The sequence below is a fragment of the Marmota monax genome, unplaced genomic scaffold (genome assembly GCF_021218885.2).
Source record: "Marmota monax isolate L192 unplaced genomic scaffold, Marmota_monax_Labrador192_F-V1.1 WCK01_AAM20220418_F8-fsc00045, whole genome shotgun sequence".
NCBI lineage: Eukaryota > Metazoa > Chordata > Mammalia > Rodentia > Sciuridae > Marmota > Marmota monax.
Genome location: NW_026692132.1, coordinates 8,531,827 through 8,551,737, shown reverse-complemented (window position 1 = coordinate 8,551,737; position 19,911 = coordinate 8,531,827). Strand labels below are relative to the sequence as shown.

The window sequence follows — 19,911 nt, the reverse complement described above, 5'->3', positions numbered from 1 at the left end:
AAAAAATACTAAAAAGAAACAGGATTTTCCTGTTGAGCAGAATATGACTATAATTTGGGGTGGAGCTACTGCATTGCTTATATGGATGTCCTGTGTGTGTGTGTGTGTGTGTGTGTGTGTGTGTGAGGGGGGGGGCAGAATTAAACATTGGTCTGGGAAACTGCTAAGACAAATTAAGTCAACTCATCTACTATAAATCCCCAACTCCATGAGCCCCTCATCTCAGTCTTGGATAGCTGGTCATCAGAGAGACTCTCAGCAGCACCTGCATAAGGGCTGACTACTCCCAGCCAACTCACAGAACTAAAACCTGTCTCCCACATTAGAAGAATCATTATTTCTTTCCACATTAAAAGAATCATATTTAATTGACTTTTTCAGTTGGTATTCAGCAGGCTGTGCTATCATATGGCAGCCTGTGGAATGGTCTCTGCTCTTCTTCTTTACTATAATCACGCATGTTCTGTCACCTGAGAAGAACTCTATAATGTCATTTGATCCCATGAGCAACTTTAATAAAAAAGTGCATACAAGTCTTTTTAAAATATAATGTTTTCTCAGGTAAGCACCTATAATCCCAGAGACTTGGGAGGCTGAGGCAGAGAATCACGAGTTCAAATCCAGCCTCAGCAACTTAACGATCCTGCCTCTAATAAAATATAAAAAAGGGGCTGAGGATGTGGCTCAGTGGTTAAGTGCCCCTGGGTTCAATCTCTGGTATGTATAAATAAACAAACAAACAAACTGTTTTCTCTTGTTCTTAGTCTATATTTTAGTGAAAATATGTCAAAATATTTGAAAAAAAAAACCTGCAGGATGAGTCTTTGCACAATCCTGGTACCTGGCACCTCAGATGACTAGGGATGCCTACTGCAGTTTCCTCTATAGACAGAATCATTCCATGCCTCCAAAGGCCACTTGTAACATGGGGCTAAGTACAGCAATGTTCTCTCTGTTCTGAGCCACTTGTTTCTCTGTTGCCATGTGTCATATATCAAATTTCTAAGTTGATAAACTACAGGCTGATTGACTGCATTCAAATGCCATTAGTCTAGGAATTAGAGAATTACTGCGTTTGGTACCAGTTTTACCACTTTCAATCTCCATGATCATGGACAAATAGCATTCTTTCTAAGTCTCATTTTTCTCCCTAAAATTAGAGGGAATCATGTGTCACCAATGGAGGTGATTCTTATGAAGAACTTGTGAGATATTTTATACTTTAAATGATTTAGTAAACAAAAATACAGAGACTAGAAAATTCACTCACAATTAAATATGTCCCATATATGGTATGGGACCTTTTTCATCTAAATATTTGAGGCATATTTATGCTAAATGTATTTGTTGTTTAATTGAAATTTAAGTTTAATTGATGTCCTGTATCTTCTCTGGGAACATTATGGCATATGGGCCAGATTAGTCTCTATGGTGGAAGGCATCCTCTGCATTACAGGATTGTTAGCTTTTACCTACTAGAAGCAGGTAAAATTCTCCCCATTGTGGCTACCAAACATGTCTCCAGACTTTGCCAAATCTCTCTCACCTCATGATGAGCTTCTGTTGAATTTAAGTTACACATGGGTGTTTAAAGTCTCTGCTCTTTTGCTTACATGTTTTATCACCTTGGAAAAGTTACTTAGCCTCATCCACTTTAACTATGAAATGGGCATAACAATAATATGTTCTTGTGTGGATTAAATTTCAAAACTTTTTCCCAAACATTTATATATGCTATATACATGCACATTTCAACTTTTTACTCATTTAATATATATGGTGCTCCTATGAAGTAGATAGTATTATTAAGACCATTTTATAGATGAAAAAACAAAAACAAGAAAAACGAAGCACAGGTTAAAGCTTAAGCATGTACCCCAAATCACACAGCAAGTAAGTGGCACACTTGGAATTCAAACCCAGGTGGTCTGGCTACTGAATCTGTTTCATCATTATGTCAGGCTTTCCCTAAGAACTGGAAGCAGAATTGATGGCAGGTGGTTTGGTGTGTAATAAGAATTAAGTATGTTGTATTGATTGTTAGATTAGTGTTATTATTTTATACAGCTCTGAATGTGGGTGTTGGGCTGTATGCTCTTTGAACTTTTTAAACTTTGTTTACAAGTACTTTGGAAGTTTGAAGGTATGAGAGAGGAACAGCAGCATCCTCTAGTGAATAATGAACCTGCACAATGGCTAAAAGTATGAGATGAATTCCAGGGAAAATTTAGAGTTTCTCATTCCCAGTCCAGGTCTCTTGTATCACATCCACTTCTTTTTATACCATTGTGCCCAGTCAGAAGGCAAGGAGGTTAATATTGAGGGAGGGTCTGATTTCATAGGTATATGACAAGTTAAAGGACAAAAGTATAAGCACAGGAAAAATATATGCCAATAAAAGAGACTAGAAAATTCACTAAATGGCAGTACAAACAATGCTATAATGGGATTTCAGAAAAAGATGGATTTATAAGTGTTCTGGGCTTTCAATGACTGTTGAATGTACAAATGAAAAAAGAAGGAGGAGGAGGAGGAGGAGGAGGAGGAGGAGGAGGAGGAAAAGGAGGATCATCTATTATTAAAGAGAGCCTACTATGTACCAGACATTGTGGTGGATGCTTTACAAACAACAGGGCATTGTTCACTCAGCATCCCTGTGAAAAAGATGTTAGTGCTAGATTTCCATTTTACAGATGGAAAACTGGCCTTACTCACATTAAAACTTCTCACAGGAAGTCAGTAGTTAATACTAGGAAGAGATCAAATTTAAACTCACTCCTCCATTTCAAAAGCCAAGCTATTTCACATGCAAATGCAAGGCAGGGAAGGGCATCCCATGCCTGCAGAACAGCATAAAATCGGAAGTGTGCAAATCAGAATGCCATAAATGAAAACAAGGACAAGGAAATATAGCTGTTTCCTTTCAAGCAGACAACGCCTGTAATACAGCAAAATAAAAACAAGTTTATTGAGGTAAGGTGGTTCCTTTACAAAGCACTCATCACTAACTGATATTTTCAATTACTTACTTCCTCTCTGTCTTTCTCTACTTTAAAATGAGTCCCCAAGAGTGTCCTTGTCCATCTCCTTTGCTTTTATACACCATATCACACACAGTAATGATTGCTGTGTTGAGAACAATCCAGTATACATTGTAAGATGTGAATGTTAGAAAGGAAGAATAAATGTCAAACATAGCAAATTTGTGAATAAAAATGATTTAGACAAATATATTATAATTAGGGTAATCAGTTTAAAATTCAAAATTAAGTCATGCACAGAATTGTAATCAGGGTAAATATGAATTAATTAATTTAATCATAATACATTTCCTCATTTATTTTCATTCATTACGTATATATTGATAGCATGTCTAATAAATAGCAGCCATGAATAAGAATCTAGGAATTCAAAACAAAAATACAGCATTTTTTGTTCTTAAGGATTGTTGCTGGCTACTAAAGAATGCAGACATGTGAGTTAATAATTGAAGCACAATTGAGGTTTCATAATTGAAATCTGCACAGTATAGGCAGGTAATGCTTGTAATTCATTATTCCACTGCTAGATGAACAGGTTTGGCAATAGCTTTCATTGGAAATAAAAGGGCTATTTTGTTGGCTCATATTTTAATAATATAATCTTAGCCTGTATTCATCTAAACTCACTCAAAAATATTTCTTTTGACCCTATTAAATATCATACTATGTGCTCAATGAGAATGAAATAAATTAATTAGGACATAGAGTCCAGACTTCATAAAGCTTATTTGCTATTAGGAAAGAGACAGTAAGTCTATGGGGCAATAAATAAAATAATTGTTAATTAGAGTATCTACCATGAAGGGAGCACAAGTAGGAAATGGATTAATTTCCTATTGTTTTTCCAACAAATTACCACAATTCAATTGCTGATCACCATGCAAATTTAATGTCTTCCATTTCTGGAGGTCATAGTCTAAAGTGGGTTTCATGGAGCTTAATGATCAAGGTGTAGGCAGGTCCCCACTTCTGGAGGCTCTAGGGGAGAATCATTCTTCCCACCTTTTCCCTTCTGGAGGCTGCCCACTTTATTGGCACATGGCTCTGTGTCACTGTGACCTCTGCTTCTATTCCCATCTCCTTCTCTGACTATTCTGCTTCTTTCCTTCTAAAGTCTTTTTTTTTTTTTTTGTCTAAAGTCTTCTGATATATTGTGATTAAGTTGCCCTCCCTGGACAATGTGGGGTCACTGCCCATTTCAATATACTTAACCACAAAGCCCCTTTTGTTATGTAAGGTAACACATAACAGATGCTGGTGATTGAGACATGGACAAGTTTCACTGAGGAGGTGAAGCTGTATATTCACTAAAAGAGTTGCAATATAACGGAAAAGACTGTTCATTAATCAGCCACTCTCTGAGAGAGAAGGGAGGATGTCCAAGTGCAATGAACTCTTTGATGGAACTGTCATCTCCTTGAATTTAATTTCATGGGTTGTAGATAACATATACCACAAAACCTCCCCTGGCATTCCTGTGAACTAGAAACCAGGATTTCCTAATTTCCTGTTGTCCTTGCTGATGTTGCCATTCTCCTTTCCATACTTTTAGATCTATAGCAAAATATGTAATGGAGTTTAGGGTTATTCCTACTCAGATGATGGACTCAAATCTTATATCACAATCTATTATACTGGCTGGATATTATTTCTTTTTTCTAAATTGGGGAGGAGAGAGAAAGTACTATTGTAATATTTATTCATAATTTTAGGTAAGTGGATATCATGAGAATTTTAGGATTGGCTTGATCTCAAGTATGGAGTTAATGAAAAACCTACAAAAATTGCAGTGGAAAATGGCTCTGAATGAAGCTGCTAATGAAAGACCCTGACTTAGGTCAGTGATTTTAGACTGGCTTGGAATGATTTCATGGCTAGAGCTAGATTCTGTGAATGTTAAAATATATGTTTTGTATTTTACTTTTCTAATGATAAGGGGATATTAATATGTTAACTTTATCCAAATAAATATGGGCACTAGTGGTCAATATCCTCCAAATTTCAGACACTTTATTGTGACTGATATTATACGATCATGCCTTTTATTGGGCCCTTTAGAGTAAGACACATGTGCCACGATGATAAATGGATGAGGCAAATACTTGTTTAGGGGAAAAACTCAACCCCACTTAATTAAACATCAACACTGTAAAGTCCTGGTAACTTCAGAATCCTACTGAAAGTTGTAAGTGGTAGGTAGAAACAGCACAGACAAGGAAAGTCACCTTACAGGAATGACAGAGGGCTTGGCAATGCTGCTGACCTCCTATGTCCATGATGCCTCCTGTAAGCTACGAAGGCCAAGAAGAAACATGCACAACTAAGACAGTTATCCGGGTGCATGTGTATGTGAGAGAGGAAGTGGGAGATTCTCTTTATTTCTAGCTCAGATGAATCTTTCCTAGGCCTTTTCTCCTCCTCTCCTTCTTCTTCTTCCTCTTCCTCCTTCTTCCCCTCTCTCTCTCTTCTGCTTTTCTCCTTCCTCCTCCCCCTCTTCTTCCCCCTCTCCTACTAACCTGATGCAGGGTTCCAGGATATCAGTGTGACCACATGCATACATTGATTTGGGGAAGTGATTCTGTCCTGAGGGAGGAACTCCCTCTTGGCTTCTCCTTCAATGAGGTTAGAGGGAAAAAGAAGGCATGCCAGGTCAAGGGACACAGCCAACTTAGCTTCTCTTTGTGTAACTGTTTCTAACTTTCTGTTCCCATGTTTCTGCAGTGGGAAATGGAGTGGGTGTTCATCATTTGTTGGAAGGCAGCCAAAACAGCTCATGAATTCTCCATTGTGATGCCCTGTACTGAGCATGCTCATTCCTTTTTTCTCTAGAGCCAGTTGTTGGCTTAGGAAAAGTGAAATATTTGTTTGCTTTAGGCCTTAGTACTATATTTCAGTTCACTATACAAGAAAGCTCTGAATCACAAATGAGCTGATATAGAGATGGGCAGAAATAAATCATCCAACAAAACTTACAACTCTACTCTTTATAAGGTAGCAGTTTATTTGAACAAAGATATTGAATGTTATGCACACAGGCAACTACTACACAGAGAGGAGACATCGTGAACCTCTGTGGTACTTCTGTCTTGCCCCTCAAAGGTAGGGGCCTACCAAATCTGAAGAAGCAGCCAATGTCTCCCTTAAAAATGTAGATTTAGGTTACTATTTTTTTTATATTTATTTTTTAGTTGAAGTTGGACACAATACCTTTATTCTATTTATTTATTTTCATGTGGTGCTGAGGTTCGAACCCAGGGCCTCACACTTGCTAGGCGAGCACTCTACCACTGAGCCACAACCACAGCCCTAGGTTACTATTTTAAAGATTTACACTAAAACTCTATAAGTTCATTAGACACATTTAGAAACATCACCTTTTTCTGTTTCTTGAATCAAAAATAAGCTTTTAAAGTACCCATACCCCAGAATAAGAACTTTGTCTTACATTCCACCACCCAAATTCAATATTATTTTACCTTTTCCTTGTGAGAGGCTTCTTACTGAGTGTTTGAAATAATAGGGAGAGTTTTCATTGCGTCAGAGAACTGGCCACTTTCAACAATCTCTTCTCTCTAAGCAAATTTCACTTTAAAGCTTTTTATTTAGGAGGTTCTCAGACCAAGTTTGGTTAAAGAAACACAATTAAAATTTGTTCCCTGTCATTTCTTGCCCTAAATGGACCATGGAATTAGAAACAACTATCCACTTCTTTACCCTGGGAGGCAGAGATATTTCTTAGCATGCTTTACATCTATCTGCTTTGAAAAAACTCTATGGACTTTCAGACCTTTATATACCTTGAGAATTTAAATTTGCATAATCATAATTATTGTTATTGTTTGTATTTTTTGTGTGTACATGTATATGCTAGTAACATGCTCAAGCAATTAAGGATCTGATATTTATATTCTAAAAAATAGTTTAGCTAAATATCTCTGAAAAATATCCTCTATTTTTTGAAGAAAAAAAAAATACCCATGAGTTATTGTAATTTTCTCTTGTTCCAAACACAGGAGTGGTCACTTTGCAATGAGTTCTGATTGTGTTTAGTGGGGAACCATGTTAGAGACAGAAAATTTGGAGTTATAAGTCTGTTCAGACTTCTGTACAGATGTATGTTATAATTTTTTTATGAGTATTCAGGGGAAAATACAGTGAAGTAGAGTGTAATATCTATTTCTAAGACAAATTATTTTTTTTTCCTCCAAAAAGGCCAGAAGATTAAGTTTATGTCTCCAACTTAATTCTCTCTTTTGACCTTGTTCTAATATAAGGACTTATTCTTGAATTTCCTCTTTTTTTCTGCTCTATTTGATTTATCAAGTTGCATATGATCATATCAAGTCATATATTTATATTTCTGTCCCTCAGGCTGAGGAATGGTTATTTATTTGTGTACTTATTCATTAACTTGTCTACTTGTTGGTTTATGACGCAAGCACCTCAGAAATGGACCCCAATTGTAAATGTGTAGGATGTTTCCCCTTTGTCATTACTTAAATTTCAACTGCTTAAAAATAAAAGGAAAATTCAATCTCCCTTCAAGATTTACAAAAAAAATCATCCACAAACAGAAACCACTTGAAATATCCCATCAAATATCACATGGTTAGGCCAAAGCAACAAACTTAAATAATCAGTCAAATAAAAAGAATTGAGATTTTGTAGAAAGCATTCCTTTAAATATTTTCATAGGCATGGACAGCACTGTCTTTTTAGCTAGTTAGCCTGAACATTTCACTCTACCCTAACTAATTGAGTAAATGCAGATATTTATTAATTTAGCAGGGTAATAGTTCTACATTAAAAAAAATCTAATTACAAATGGTGTAATATACAATCAAACTAATAGTAAGAATTATCCAAGTCTTTTCAAAATTTACTAAAAGTTTCAAGTAAATCCACATCATCCAACTCATCGGTGTCCAAATTACATAAAAGAGGAACACAAACTGTGTCCGAACTCAATGGAAGTAAGGAGACTCCCCATAGGAAGGTCAGAGGTAGTTAGTTCATTGATGTGAAGCTTTGGTCCTGGACTCCTATCTTGTGGAGTGCCCCAGGATAGTGTCCTCCAGGTGTCCTGTCAAGAGATGAGAAGGAAACTGAAATCTTGTTACACCACTGCCTTTTTCTACTCAAGTTTACATCACAAGTAGGAAGACTTTAAAATGATAAATAGATGCTTCTGTTTGAGGGAATAATGCCTGCCTGTGGAGGGAGACAAGCTTTACTGGAGACAGAGCTATTGTTCAGGGCCACCTGCTTTGGGCTCTGCTTTCTCCTCCAGATGCAAGTTAAATTCAAGAACCAGCAAGTGCCTTTCTTGCCTTTGCTGCATGTTCATCATCTCCTTTGGCAACTTCACAGGAAGAAGGCGTGTCAATGTCTTTGGCAGCATTCAGACATTTAGCTTTTTTTTTTTTTCTTGTCTATCAATGTTATCATCTTAGAGCGGCAAGGTGCATTACAATGCATGCTGAATATTAGATATTCAAAAAGCTCATTTCATAAATAAGCTAAGCATTCTTTATTATTAATCTTCTTTTCAGATAAGTAAGTGCAGAGAATACCAGGGTGATCCTGATACAGCACATTGTTTTAGACACTTCCTGTGTCAGAAAACTTCAAACTTCAGAAGCAGAATAATCCATTGCTAAACTAGACTAACTGGGAGAAAGACTCTTTATAAATATACAAATCTGTCTTCCATGTTTTACAACTTCTGCTATACAAATTCACAGCATAATGTATTTTATATTCAAGAGCTCTTCAAATATTTCAGAAATCTAAATCGTCCTTGGGTATTCTCTGGATTAAGCAACTTCCTCTCCCGTAACCTCCCTCAACCTTCTTAGTATGCTCAGGGTCACATGGTATGTAAGACAGGGTCACCAAGGCAGACACAATGCTCATCTGACTCCTAACCTAGTGCTCTTTCCATGGTTATGTGGCTTCTCCGAAATAACCTGACAGCATTCTGATTCTCATTTACCTCATGGATTTATTTATCTAACAAAGTGGGTAAGGTTTAAAGGATTCTATTGTTAGAGTGTCCATAATTTGCAAAGGGAATAATCACATTTGGAACTAGTTCATTACGATTGCTTCCCTGCTAAGGATCTTGCAGATAAGGGAAATACTGGAGAAATTGGCCCTCATGTGGTGGAATATCAATTCTTGATGACAGTGTTCAGTGTGCATCTCAAACTCAACTTGGAAAAACAGATTAAACTCCATGGTCAATAATAAAATAAATTGAAGTTAAATTATGAATGACCAGAAGTGACCTTTCATTTATTTGTTTAGTTTTTAAGAACCTAAGGTACAATTCAGAAAACAGCAGCCTCTACAGAAGTGTGCTTCACATTGTCTGTCCCATGAGCTGGGTCTAGTTGACTACTTCAGCCAAATAAGTGCCAAAGATAAGGAGCTAGAGCAGAGTTGTTGCTCTCTTTGGAGAGAGGACCAAGGCAAAGGCAACCTGACTTGGTTAGGGTACACATTCAGCTGTTAGACCGAGGCCACATTTCAGCAGCCAGAACAAGATATCATTTCACTTTTCTCTGAATTATCAATCTGAGCCTAAGTGTTCCAGGGCTAATTCATCAGGGTGTCAAGGATCAAACTTATGCTATTTTGTCACCATTCAAAACAACTGCTTCAGTTTAACTCAACTTCCAGCCAGAAGGAATAAAAATTTCTGCACACTGTAGTAGGTCTCATAAGATTCCCACAATTAATGTTTCCTTAAGTTATAAATATTAGTGAGTTTTAAGAAGATTAAATTTTAGTTATTTTAATAAAATGTTGATCATCACTAAGCATGCATGAGTCACAGAATGAACACTATGTATTTTTGGCATTGCTTCCCTAGCTAAAACCTACCTTTCATTTTCCTTAAAGCAGAAGTTTTGAGATTTGATCTGCACATTAGTGCTTCTTTATCACACAGAAAGGCTTCTGTAAAATTATTACATGCTAGAAAGGTAATATCACTTGCCTCCCAGGGTTTAAGGACTTATGCAAGCCTTGGTGGTGTTTCATAAAATCAAAATCAGATTCCCTGCATCCCATTAGCAGGATTCAGGTGGGTCATGGTAAGGAATTTCCACCAATTAAGCAATTATTATTGTCTGGAAAAAGTATTTTTTTTTTCTGGAGGGAAAGTATACATTATGAGGCTTCCTCCAGCTCTTTTACCTTAAAGTTAGCTTATCATGCGATCTACTTGCAGTATCTGAAGATGTATAATATAGGACCAGGGACAGCAGGCATATTTTTATATAATGAGATGGATTGGATAAGATGATAAAGAAATAACTTTCAGAAAAGAATTAGAGGTCAAAGGAGAGAATTTGGAAAGTTGAATTTTCTCCAAGTGAAGATGAGCTGGATAACTCTGCAGCCAAACAATGACTTTCCAAATCTCACAATGGTTTACATTTCACTCATGGTCTGTGTCCATTGTTGTTTGACATGGCTATAGCTCCTCATCTTACCCTTACTCTGAAACCTAGACTGAAGAAGTATCTTTTTTTACACAATATTCTTAGTCATCATAAAAAGGAAAGATACTTGACCAGCTGTGTTCTGACCCTAAAAACTTCTTGAGAGACACCTATCATTCATAATCACTTTTTATTGGTAGAAGCATGAATCCTCCTGAGTTCAACAGGACCTGGATATACAACATACTGTAAAGTGTCATGGCCAAACAGCAAGCCATTTACCACAGAGGCGTGAGGGAGGGTAGAGCACTTCAAAGTTATTCTCTATGGGGATTGCAGGCTAATAATGTTTAAGCTCCTATTATACACCATACACTAAGATTTTACAAGCATTATTTTATGAATCTTCACAATATTCCTATAATGTAAATACTTCTATTATCCCCACACAATGGATAAAAAGACCATAATTTAAGAGTGTAAGTAACATATATAAAAAGTGACTGAACAAATTCAGGCCAGAGAGAAAATAGAATCTTAAGGCTATCTGTTTTGTAATAATACTCTGTGTTCTTGGAAGTACATAGAGAGGGCAGTGCTCATTCTTTAAACCTTTAAAGGGAATAAGAAACAGATTAAGTGGAAAGAAGAGCTATATTTCAGTGAGATGAGCACAGAGGAAGCTAATTATATCAGATCAGACAAGAATATGCCTTTTACTCTCTATGAACACTTTGCACACAGCAGGACTCAGATTGAAGGCAATGGCCTTCAAGTAGGGGATTCAAAGGTGTGTGCTTGGAACACCAATGGAATTTACATAGCCACTCTTTGGAGGAAGTAATTACTTTGAGGAAGAGTTAACTGAGATTCCAGACCCCTAAGTATGAACCCTAAGAGGACCCTGAAACAGGTAAGTACCTAGAGAAATGAACATGACCCACAGAAACTAAGCAAATGTGAGAGGTAATGAAATACAGAGTCCTCCAAGTTTTTCCCTAAGTCAGACTGATTGGCAGAAGCACAGTGTAGCCCCCAATAGGTCCCCACCTGCCTCAGTGTTTGTTAGTGGTATCTCTTTGTTCATGTCACATAACTAAAGTATGATTCACTTCTTTTTCACAACTACATTCCATATTAAACCTGGAAACTGTTACCCACTTGATGTAACATGCTTGCAATTACACAAGAATCCCAAGGTTCTAAATACCCTCTATCATTGGATGTTTATTTCTCCCACTAAAATTTCGCCATTACCACCACAGTCTTTCTTTGAACTTCCAGTGGTAATGTGTTAGCATTAAAATTATATATATATCTGAAGAATTAAAAGGCAAAGCCTATTCAGCCTCTTTGTCCTCAACTCTGCCCTTAAAGTGACCAATGAAAACAGTTGTCATATTTCTTTTTTTCCTGGGCTATTGAGGACTCCAAGATGAAGCTTTTGGAATATTTCTAAAATTCAAAAAATGAAGATATACTAGACTGAAAATATATCTTGAGCTTCAAGAAGAAGAAAGGGGCCTAGAAGGCATGTGAGGAGCACAGCACAGTGTTAGGTGTAGAAACTGGAGTCTGCAGTAAGGGATAGTGGGTGAACCAGGCAACTGAGTGGCCTCTAAGCTCATCAAGATAATATAGGAGCTGGATGTTGGGCTCTAAGGAACTGTGACTACTGCCTCCCACTTTTAGAAGAATATAGTGATATAAAGAATTCCAGGTTATTAGCAAGACATTGACATTTCCTAAAATACCTTAATTGATAAAAATTTGGCTGACCTGGTACCCTTTCCAAATTAGTGTCAATTAGAGGTAAAGGTCAATTAGGTCCATTGCAGTAATTTTATTTCCACCTTTTTATATCTCCTGCTGATTTAGTGCTGTGACCTCTAACAGGTATGGATTATATTCTTACCTATTAACTCAATAAAAGAAACTATTGCTGAAAGTAATAAATTGCCGTAAGTCATGTACATGATGACAGACATTGTCTAGTCCCTTCTAATCATACTTCAGGGGAAACAAGAATAATACACTTGCAATTGGACTCTCTCCTTTCTCATTTATTTTTTTCTTGCAGATTCATTCCTTGAATTTTAATAATGTCAGAACTGTGCACAAATGTGTTTAACCCTCTCCTTGGTCCTCCTCCTCATCTGATTTCATATTTAAGGATGCCACACCAACTGTCTACCTCATAGAACCCTTGGGTTCATAAGACATATTTCTGATCTCCTACAGAAGAGGAATAAATCCCCAAGGACTTCCACATGAGGTTTGCCATCCATGGTGTTCTTTCCATGCGAAAGAAATGACTTCAGTCAATGAACCATTCAAGAACGCAAAGAACCACAAAGAAAGTGAAAGACCCAGAAAGACCCAGATCCTTCCAGACAATGTCATGCTCTTCAAAAGCACAGTAGGAAACTTGGTTCATCACCCAGGCTTCCTTCACTAGCCAGGGTATATAGAACCTCAAGAGCAAAAGCAAAGTTGGTCTGATAAGCTTCTTCTGGTGAAGGCATTCCTACCTCCATATCTTCGTTACTCTCAACTTCCCTCCCTCTTCCTAGATGTCAGCAGCTTTCCAGAAGTAGTGATTTTGAAACCAGACATTAGCTTTCTCAAAGATATTCTTGAATACCAGCCCTTTTAGAAAGAAAAGACTCACATTCATGACTCTGCTCACAGCTCTTTAAAAAGTAAAGGAGAAATTAAGGAAAAGAGTATTTTCCCTTTCTTTCTGATCAGGATGTTTATATATTCTTACCCTTTTATTCTAGGCCTCCTGTGGAATAGAAAATTAAGCAAATTCATACCTACTTCCTAATTACATTCAGCATGCTCCTTCTCTTTCCCCAGGCTCAATCTTATGTAGGATAACATTGTCCTTTGGAAAGGACAAACCGGTTCTGCAAACTTGCATACCAGAAACTGTCTTAGATGTAGTTTTTCAGAATCGTTTTCCCTGATAAATGTAAGTGGTAGAAGGAAACCACTCCCTGGGTCCCAATGAGAGAGAAGGCACAGGGCCAGGAGATTGTGGTTAGAACCTAGTTAATTAACCCGACACATGAGAGAGAGCTGAATTAGGAATTAAAAGAGATAAGAAAACAGTACCTAACTTCAGCTTTTATGCCTATAAAGAAAATCATGTTTGACAAAAGATGATTGATCAGTGCATCATGGTAGACCTGTAGGTTGAATTTATCTCAGGAGGTATAGAGCTAGAAAGAAAACTTAAGTAGCAAATCTGAAGTTCATTTCAGTTATTGTGTGAATACCACATAGATTAAGAAGTCCAGGAAATTAGAAAGCAAAGATTTGAATGTTGTCCATGTGTTTCAGTGGCCCCAGCCAACACATTTACTCAATTTTAAATAATTGAAAGCATATAGATTCATGCTATGGGTGTTGGAGCAGAATTGGTCTGAAAACCCAATTGAGGAAAAATTGGTTATTTGGTTTGATTGAAAACACTATGCTGCTGCAGGTCCTTTGGTGTTACAGACTTTTATTATTATTATTATTCATTTCAGCATAAGTTGAGATGTTGATACACTTTTTTTTCCTAAGAAAATAAATGAGTCATAATAAACCTTTTCCTGAATGAGGATGGATGTGAAGCACATAATCATTATTTGAACAGGATGTTCCCTTAAAAACCAATTGAGATTGTGGGTCTCAAGGCTCCGGATGGCAACTTAAGCAGCATGTCTGGCAACACAATTTTGTTCCTTTCTGTTTCTCAATGATATATTCAGAGGTCAGGAAATTAAACCCTTTGGGTGACAAATACCTCATCCTGGTCTTCTCTAGTGACTTGACTCTTAATGTTCTTTTATCTGCCTGAATTTCTCAGCAGAATGTGCCTTTTACTATGTGCTTTTGTGCTTTGTTAAATTAAAAACACTTTTATAGAGAATAATACAAAGATTTTGGGTATAATTTCAAATTAAAATTTTAGAAATAGTTACAAAATTCTTTTAAAATTTTAATATGATCCATATATTTATTTATCATTAGTTATTTTGATTATAGTAGATAATATCTAGCAAGAATTTTAACAAGAGCCATGATACTATGATTATAGAACTTTTATTACCCCCAAGCAGGAGAAGTTTTAAATAGAAAAGAAAGACCACCTGCATTTCCAAAATGTGCACATATATGTTTGTTGTATTTTTATTTTTCTCTGCACATCATAATAAAGCTGCATTTAATTTTTATTGTAAGGACTGTTATACTAATGATAAATTAGTTTTAAGCATGTTTATGCTGCAGTTCCAAAATTAGAAACTTACCCAAACACTCACACCGTCCTTTCTCTTCATACTCTGTAGACACCTCTCCAGGTTGAAAAAGTGAAAACATAGGAACAGAGTAGTCAGAAAAAAAGATATGCGGTAGAAATTCAATGTTACAGAATTAAAAATAAATAAATATAAAAGGAATATAATCACATTTTTTTTCAGGCTGATCTTTTCTTTTTTTCTTGTCTTTTCTTTTTTTTTTACTTTCCTTCCACAAGTTGAACTAGATATTTGTCTACCACAGACATTTTATGCAACAATCACTTAGAAATTGTAATGATTTTTGACATGATAAAGACAGAATATTAAATGACATTTGATTCCTCATAGCCATGTTAATTTGATTTGAGCTGAAATTAGTGAGCTAGATTTTCTTTTCTCCTTTGTCTAGTTTCTAATATGTTTAGAGCATTGTGTTTTATTATTTTATGAAAATACTAAAATTAATTTGCTTTTTTAAGTGAATGAATGAAACAAACCGAAGGAATAACTTAAGTTGAATAAACCAACAAAAAGGAAAACAAAGTTGACATTCCTGTAATCCAGACCAAGTTGAACATTGCCATCTCTCTATCACTTTGTCATTTCAATTTATCTTCACAACACATAAGAAAAATATATTTGTTTACATGACATAACGATAATATGGAAATAATATTTTACATGTCTGTGGCCTCTAGATTTGCAATGTGACCTTGGACAAAATCTAAAATAATGAAATAGATCAAAGAGACAATATTAACTCTACAGAAATGAAAAGAGATTTCAAATTAATATGATAAAGCATACCTTGCTAGACAGAGAAATCAATAGGCACATTGTAAAACTACCACTAAGGAAGAGGAAGAAAGATATAAGAGAAGCTCATAATTGCAGAGAGCAGGAAGAAAAAATTATCAAGGACCCAAGGAGCATATTCTTGTTGTTAATACCCCAAGTAGGGTTTGGCATGTGAGAGAAAAATTAAAACAATAATTTATATTTTCCTGATCCTATTATTGTTTTTATACAAATGAGAATTCTATAAGCATATAATAAAATGATAATGCTATAATAGGAAAAACATGTAGTTAAAATTAAGTAATAGGGAAAGATACCAAGGTGTTCTCTAAACCATACTGGGTTCCCATTTCTGGAGGTTAAGAAATATAGTGGGCCACACACAGGGATTAGCTTTAGAACTGAGGCTTTCCTGTCCTTTTCATAAACAAGGCACTGACTCCAGCATCCTAAAGACACCACAAATAAAGTGAAAAGAACAAGGCTGGGCAGGACAGAAGCCCTGGGTAGGTAAGTAGCCCTATATTCCTTGAAAAAGTTTGCTCCATACTAAAACAAAAATTGTGGCGTTTTGAAAGCAAATTTGAACATCTGAATTGTTAAACTCACTTTTATTTCTCTTTCTCAAATTATGTTTTTAAATCTTTAATTTCCTCCTCAGTATTGTTTGCTTTTTTCCATAATTTGATTCTATATTCAAGTTATATAGAACTGGGTTCCTGTAATCAGTTGCATACATATGAACAGAAATATCATAGTGCAATCATCTAAAGATAATCTTCATGGTGTTGTAGTTTCCTGAGCTCTGAGCTCACACAAGGGTTCAAAGTCAGTTTCACCTTACTGTCTCTGAGGCTTTAAATTTCCTATGTAAACACAGTGACAATACTTGGCCCCGATGAAGTATTGAATACCTCTAATCATGTAATCAAACTCACTAAATGAACATCTAGACTATAGTGGATGTGAAAACAATTTCTTTTCCTTCCTTTCAGTTGAATAAAAACTTCAGATGCTCAAATTACTTTACCCTCAATCTTGGTTTAACAGAGATGTGTGGGGGATTATTAGTCGTGAACTATTAGAATTCTTGTTCTTTGTTGATTACTATTGACTATGTGTAAAGTTGCTGGAATTCTAATCTCCAGGTAAGTGAAAGGTTACTGTGCATCCAGATTTGTTTAGGATCACGATCCTATTCTGTATACAGAGGAAGGAGGGGGATAAGATAGAAGGTGGGTGAGAATACCCTCCACAGAACACAGATACTCCCTCCTGCCATTTCCATCACTTTCTGACCTCTGTCCACTTTTTCCATCAGGGTTAAGAAAGAAAGAAAAACAAAAAGAAAAAAAAAGAATACATATCACAATTCAATGGACTATTCACTAGATTTTAATCTTGACAGAAAGTTTGATGCTGTCATATAGTTAGCACCCATGCATATTTGTTGAACAAATGACTCTTTAAACAAATGAATGACATTAACTCATTACCTGATTATTTGACTAATAAGAGGGAGAAAAATTTTTTTTCCTGCTGGCCTTCCCAGCTCATTTTAAACAGATTCATTGTTTATTCCTATAGTTGTGTTAAAATTTCAACTCTGCTTTAACTCAGTAATAGAGCATCCACATCCCCATAACAAACAACCACTTTTCTAAAGTTATTAATTTTAATAAATAGGTAATGCTCATTAAAAGAATTAAAACATAAGTGATAGTTCCCACTTTGAAAACTGAAAAGGACACTTTTTTTGATATTTAATCTTAACCTGTTGGGTTTCTCTAAGAAGTACTGTCATAGATCAAAAAGCAGACGAAGTAACTAATATTTCTTAGCCAGAAAAGGACAGCCGGACTGTAGGCAGTTTTTAGCAGCACTTAATGGGTTCCCTCTCCTGATTCTGTTTCATGGGAAAAAAAATAAATGCAAGCTGCAGCTCTGTGAGTGAATGCTAACTATTACTGGGAGTAAATGGGTCATGTTATTGACCCAAAAGGTGGCTGGCCAGACCAGATGACCAGCAATTTCCATCATTAAGATCCGTCTTGGGCCTAAAGTTAATGGCCCCCAGGTTTCAATGTTCACGTCAATGATGAAGAAAGGAAGCTTGGATCAGAGGCAATATTTTGAAAAAGATATAAAATTTAAACAGTTCCTTAAAGTAATTGTAATTATACTTAAAGAAAAATATGGAGCCTATTTTTCTCTTCTCCTTAAAAGTAAAATAAAATATCAGAAAGAACTCTTTGATATTTTTAGATATAAATGTGGTTTAAAAAATTTCAATTGTGATGAGATACATATATTATATAGATATTGTAATGAATGTAATTTTATATCATAAAACATATATATATGTATGTATGTATGTATATATATATATATATATATATATATATATATATATATATATATCTTATTGTCCTGAGATGTCTTTCTGTATTGTTTTTTTTTAAATTTATTTTTTATTTATATATGACAACAGAATGCATTATAATTCTTACTACATACATAAAGCACAGTTTTTCATATCTGGTTGTATACACAGTATATTCACATCAATTAGTGTCTTCATACCTGTACTTTGGATAATAATGATTATCACATTCCACCATCATTAATAACCGCATGCCCCCTTTCTTCCCCTCCAATCCCTCTGCTCTAGCTATAGTTCATCTATTTCTCCCATGCTCCCTCTCCCTATCCCACTATGAATCAGCCTCCTTATACCACAGAAAACACTTGGCATTTCTTTTTGGGGATTGGCTAACTTCACTTAGCATTATCTTCTCCATTGCCATCCATTTACCTGCAAATGCCTTGACTTTATTCTCTTTTATTGCTGAGTAATATTCCATTGTGTATATATGGCACATTTTTTTTATCTATTCATTTATTGAAGGGCACCTAGGATGGTTCCACAGTTTAGCTATTGTGAATTGTGCTGCTATAAACATTGATTAGGCTGTGTCCCTGGAGTATGCTGTTTTTAAGTATTTTGGGTATAGACCAAGGAGTGGGATAGCTGGGTCAAATGGTGGTTCCATTCCCAGATTTCCAAGAAATCTCCATACTGCTTTCCATATTGGCTGCACCAATTTGCAGTCCCACCAGCAGTGTATGAGTGTAACTTTTTCCCCCATATCCTCTCAAACACTTATTGTTGTTTGTCTTCATAATAGCTGCCATTCCGATTGGAGTGAGATGAAATCTTAGAGTAGTTTTGATTTGCATTTCTCTAATTGCTAGAGATGACGAACATTTTTTTCATGTATTTGTTAATTGATTGTATATCATCTTCTGAGGAGAGTCTATTCAGGTCCTTGGCCCATTTATTGATTGGGTTATTTTTACTTTTTATTTTTTTGGTGTTTTGCTTTTTGAGTTCTTTATATACCCTAGAGATTAGTGCTCTATCTGATGTGTAAAGGGTAAAGATTTGCTCCCAATAGATAGGCTTTCTATCACAGATTGTTTCTTTTGCTGAGAAGAAACTTTTTAGTTTCAGTCCATCTCATTTATTGATTCTTGATTTTAATTCTCGCACCACAGGGGTCTTATTAAGGAAGTTGAGGCCTAATCCCACATGATGGAGATTAGGGCCTACTTTTTCTTCTATTAGACACAGAGTCTCTGGTTGTATTCCTAAGTCCTTGATACATTTTGAGTTGAGTTTTGTGAATGGTGAGAGATAGGGATTTAATTTCATTTTGTTGCATATGGATTTCCAGTTTTCACAGCACCATTTGTTGAAGAGGCTATCTTTTCTCCAATGCATGTTTTTGGCACCTTTGTCTAATATAAGATAATTGTAGTTTTATGGGTTAATTTCTGTGTCCTCTATTCTGTATAATTGGTCTACTGTCTGTTTTGGTGCCAATACCATGCTGTTTTTTGTTACTATTGCTCTGTAGTGTAGTTTAAGGTCTGGTATAGTGATGCCACCTGCTTCACTCTTCCTGCTAAGGATTGCTTTAGCTATTCTGGGTCTCTTATTTTTCCAGATGAATTTCATGATTGCTTTTTCTATTTCTATGAGGAATGTCATTGGAATTTTGATCATAATTGCATTAAATCTGTATAGTGATTTTGGAAGTATGGTCATTTTGATAATATTAATTCTGCCTATGCAAAAGCAAGGTAGACCTTTCCATCTTCTAAGGTCTTCTTTGATTTCTTTCTTTAGGGTTCTGTAATTTTCATTATATAGATCTTTCACCTCTTTTGTTAAGTTGATTACCAAGTATTTCATTTTACTTTTTTTGAGGCTATTGAGAATGGGGTAGTTTTCCTCATTTCCCTTTCTGAGAATTTGTCACT

General features: G+C 35.7%; 1 long non-coding RNA gene and 1 other non-coding gene across 4 annotated transcripts in view; one reads left to right on the top strand and one right to left on the bottom strand.

The window, feature by feature from the left end:
• The window catches only part of LOC131425070 (uncharacterized), an 81,733-nt gene that overhangs the window by 34,355 nt on the left and 27,467 nt on the right, over positions 1-19,911 (top strand). For all 3 annotated transcript variants that reach the window (XR_009228924.1, XR_009228923.1, XR_009228925.1), the window contains one exon: positions 16,018-16,095. This is a non-coding gene — a long non-coding RNA (uncharacterized LOC131425070). The remainder of the gene's footprint in view (positions 1-16,017; positions 16,096-19,911) is intronic.
• On the bottom strand, positions 6,272-6,344 carry Trnaa-agc (transfer RNA alanine (anticodon AGC)). Its single transcript has one exon. It is a non-coding gene; the product is annotated as a tRNA-Ala (tRNA).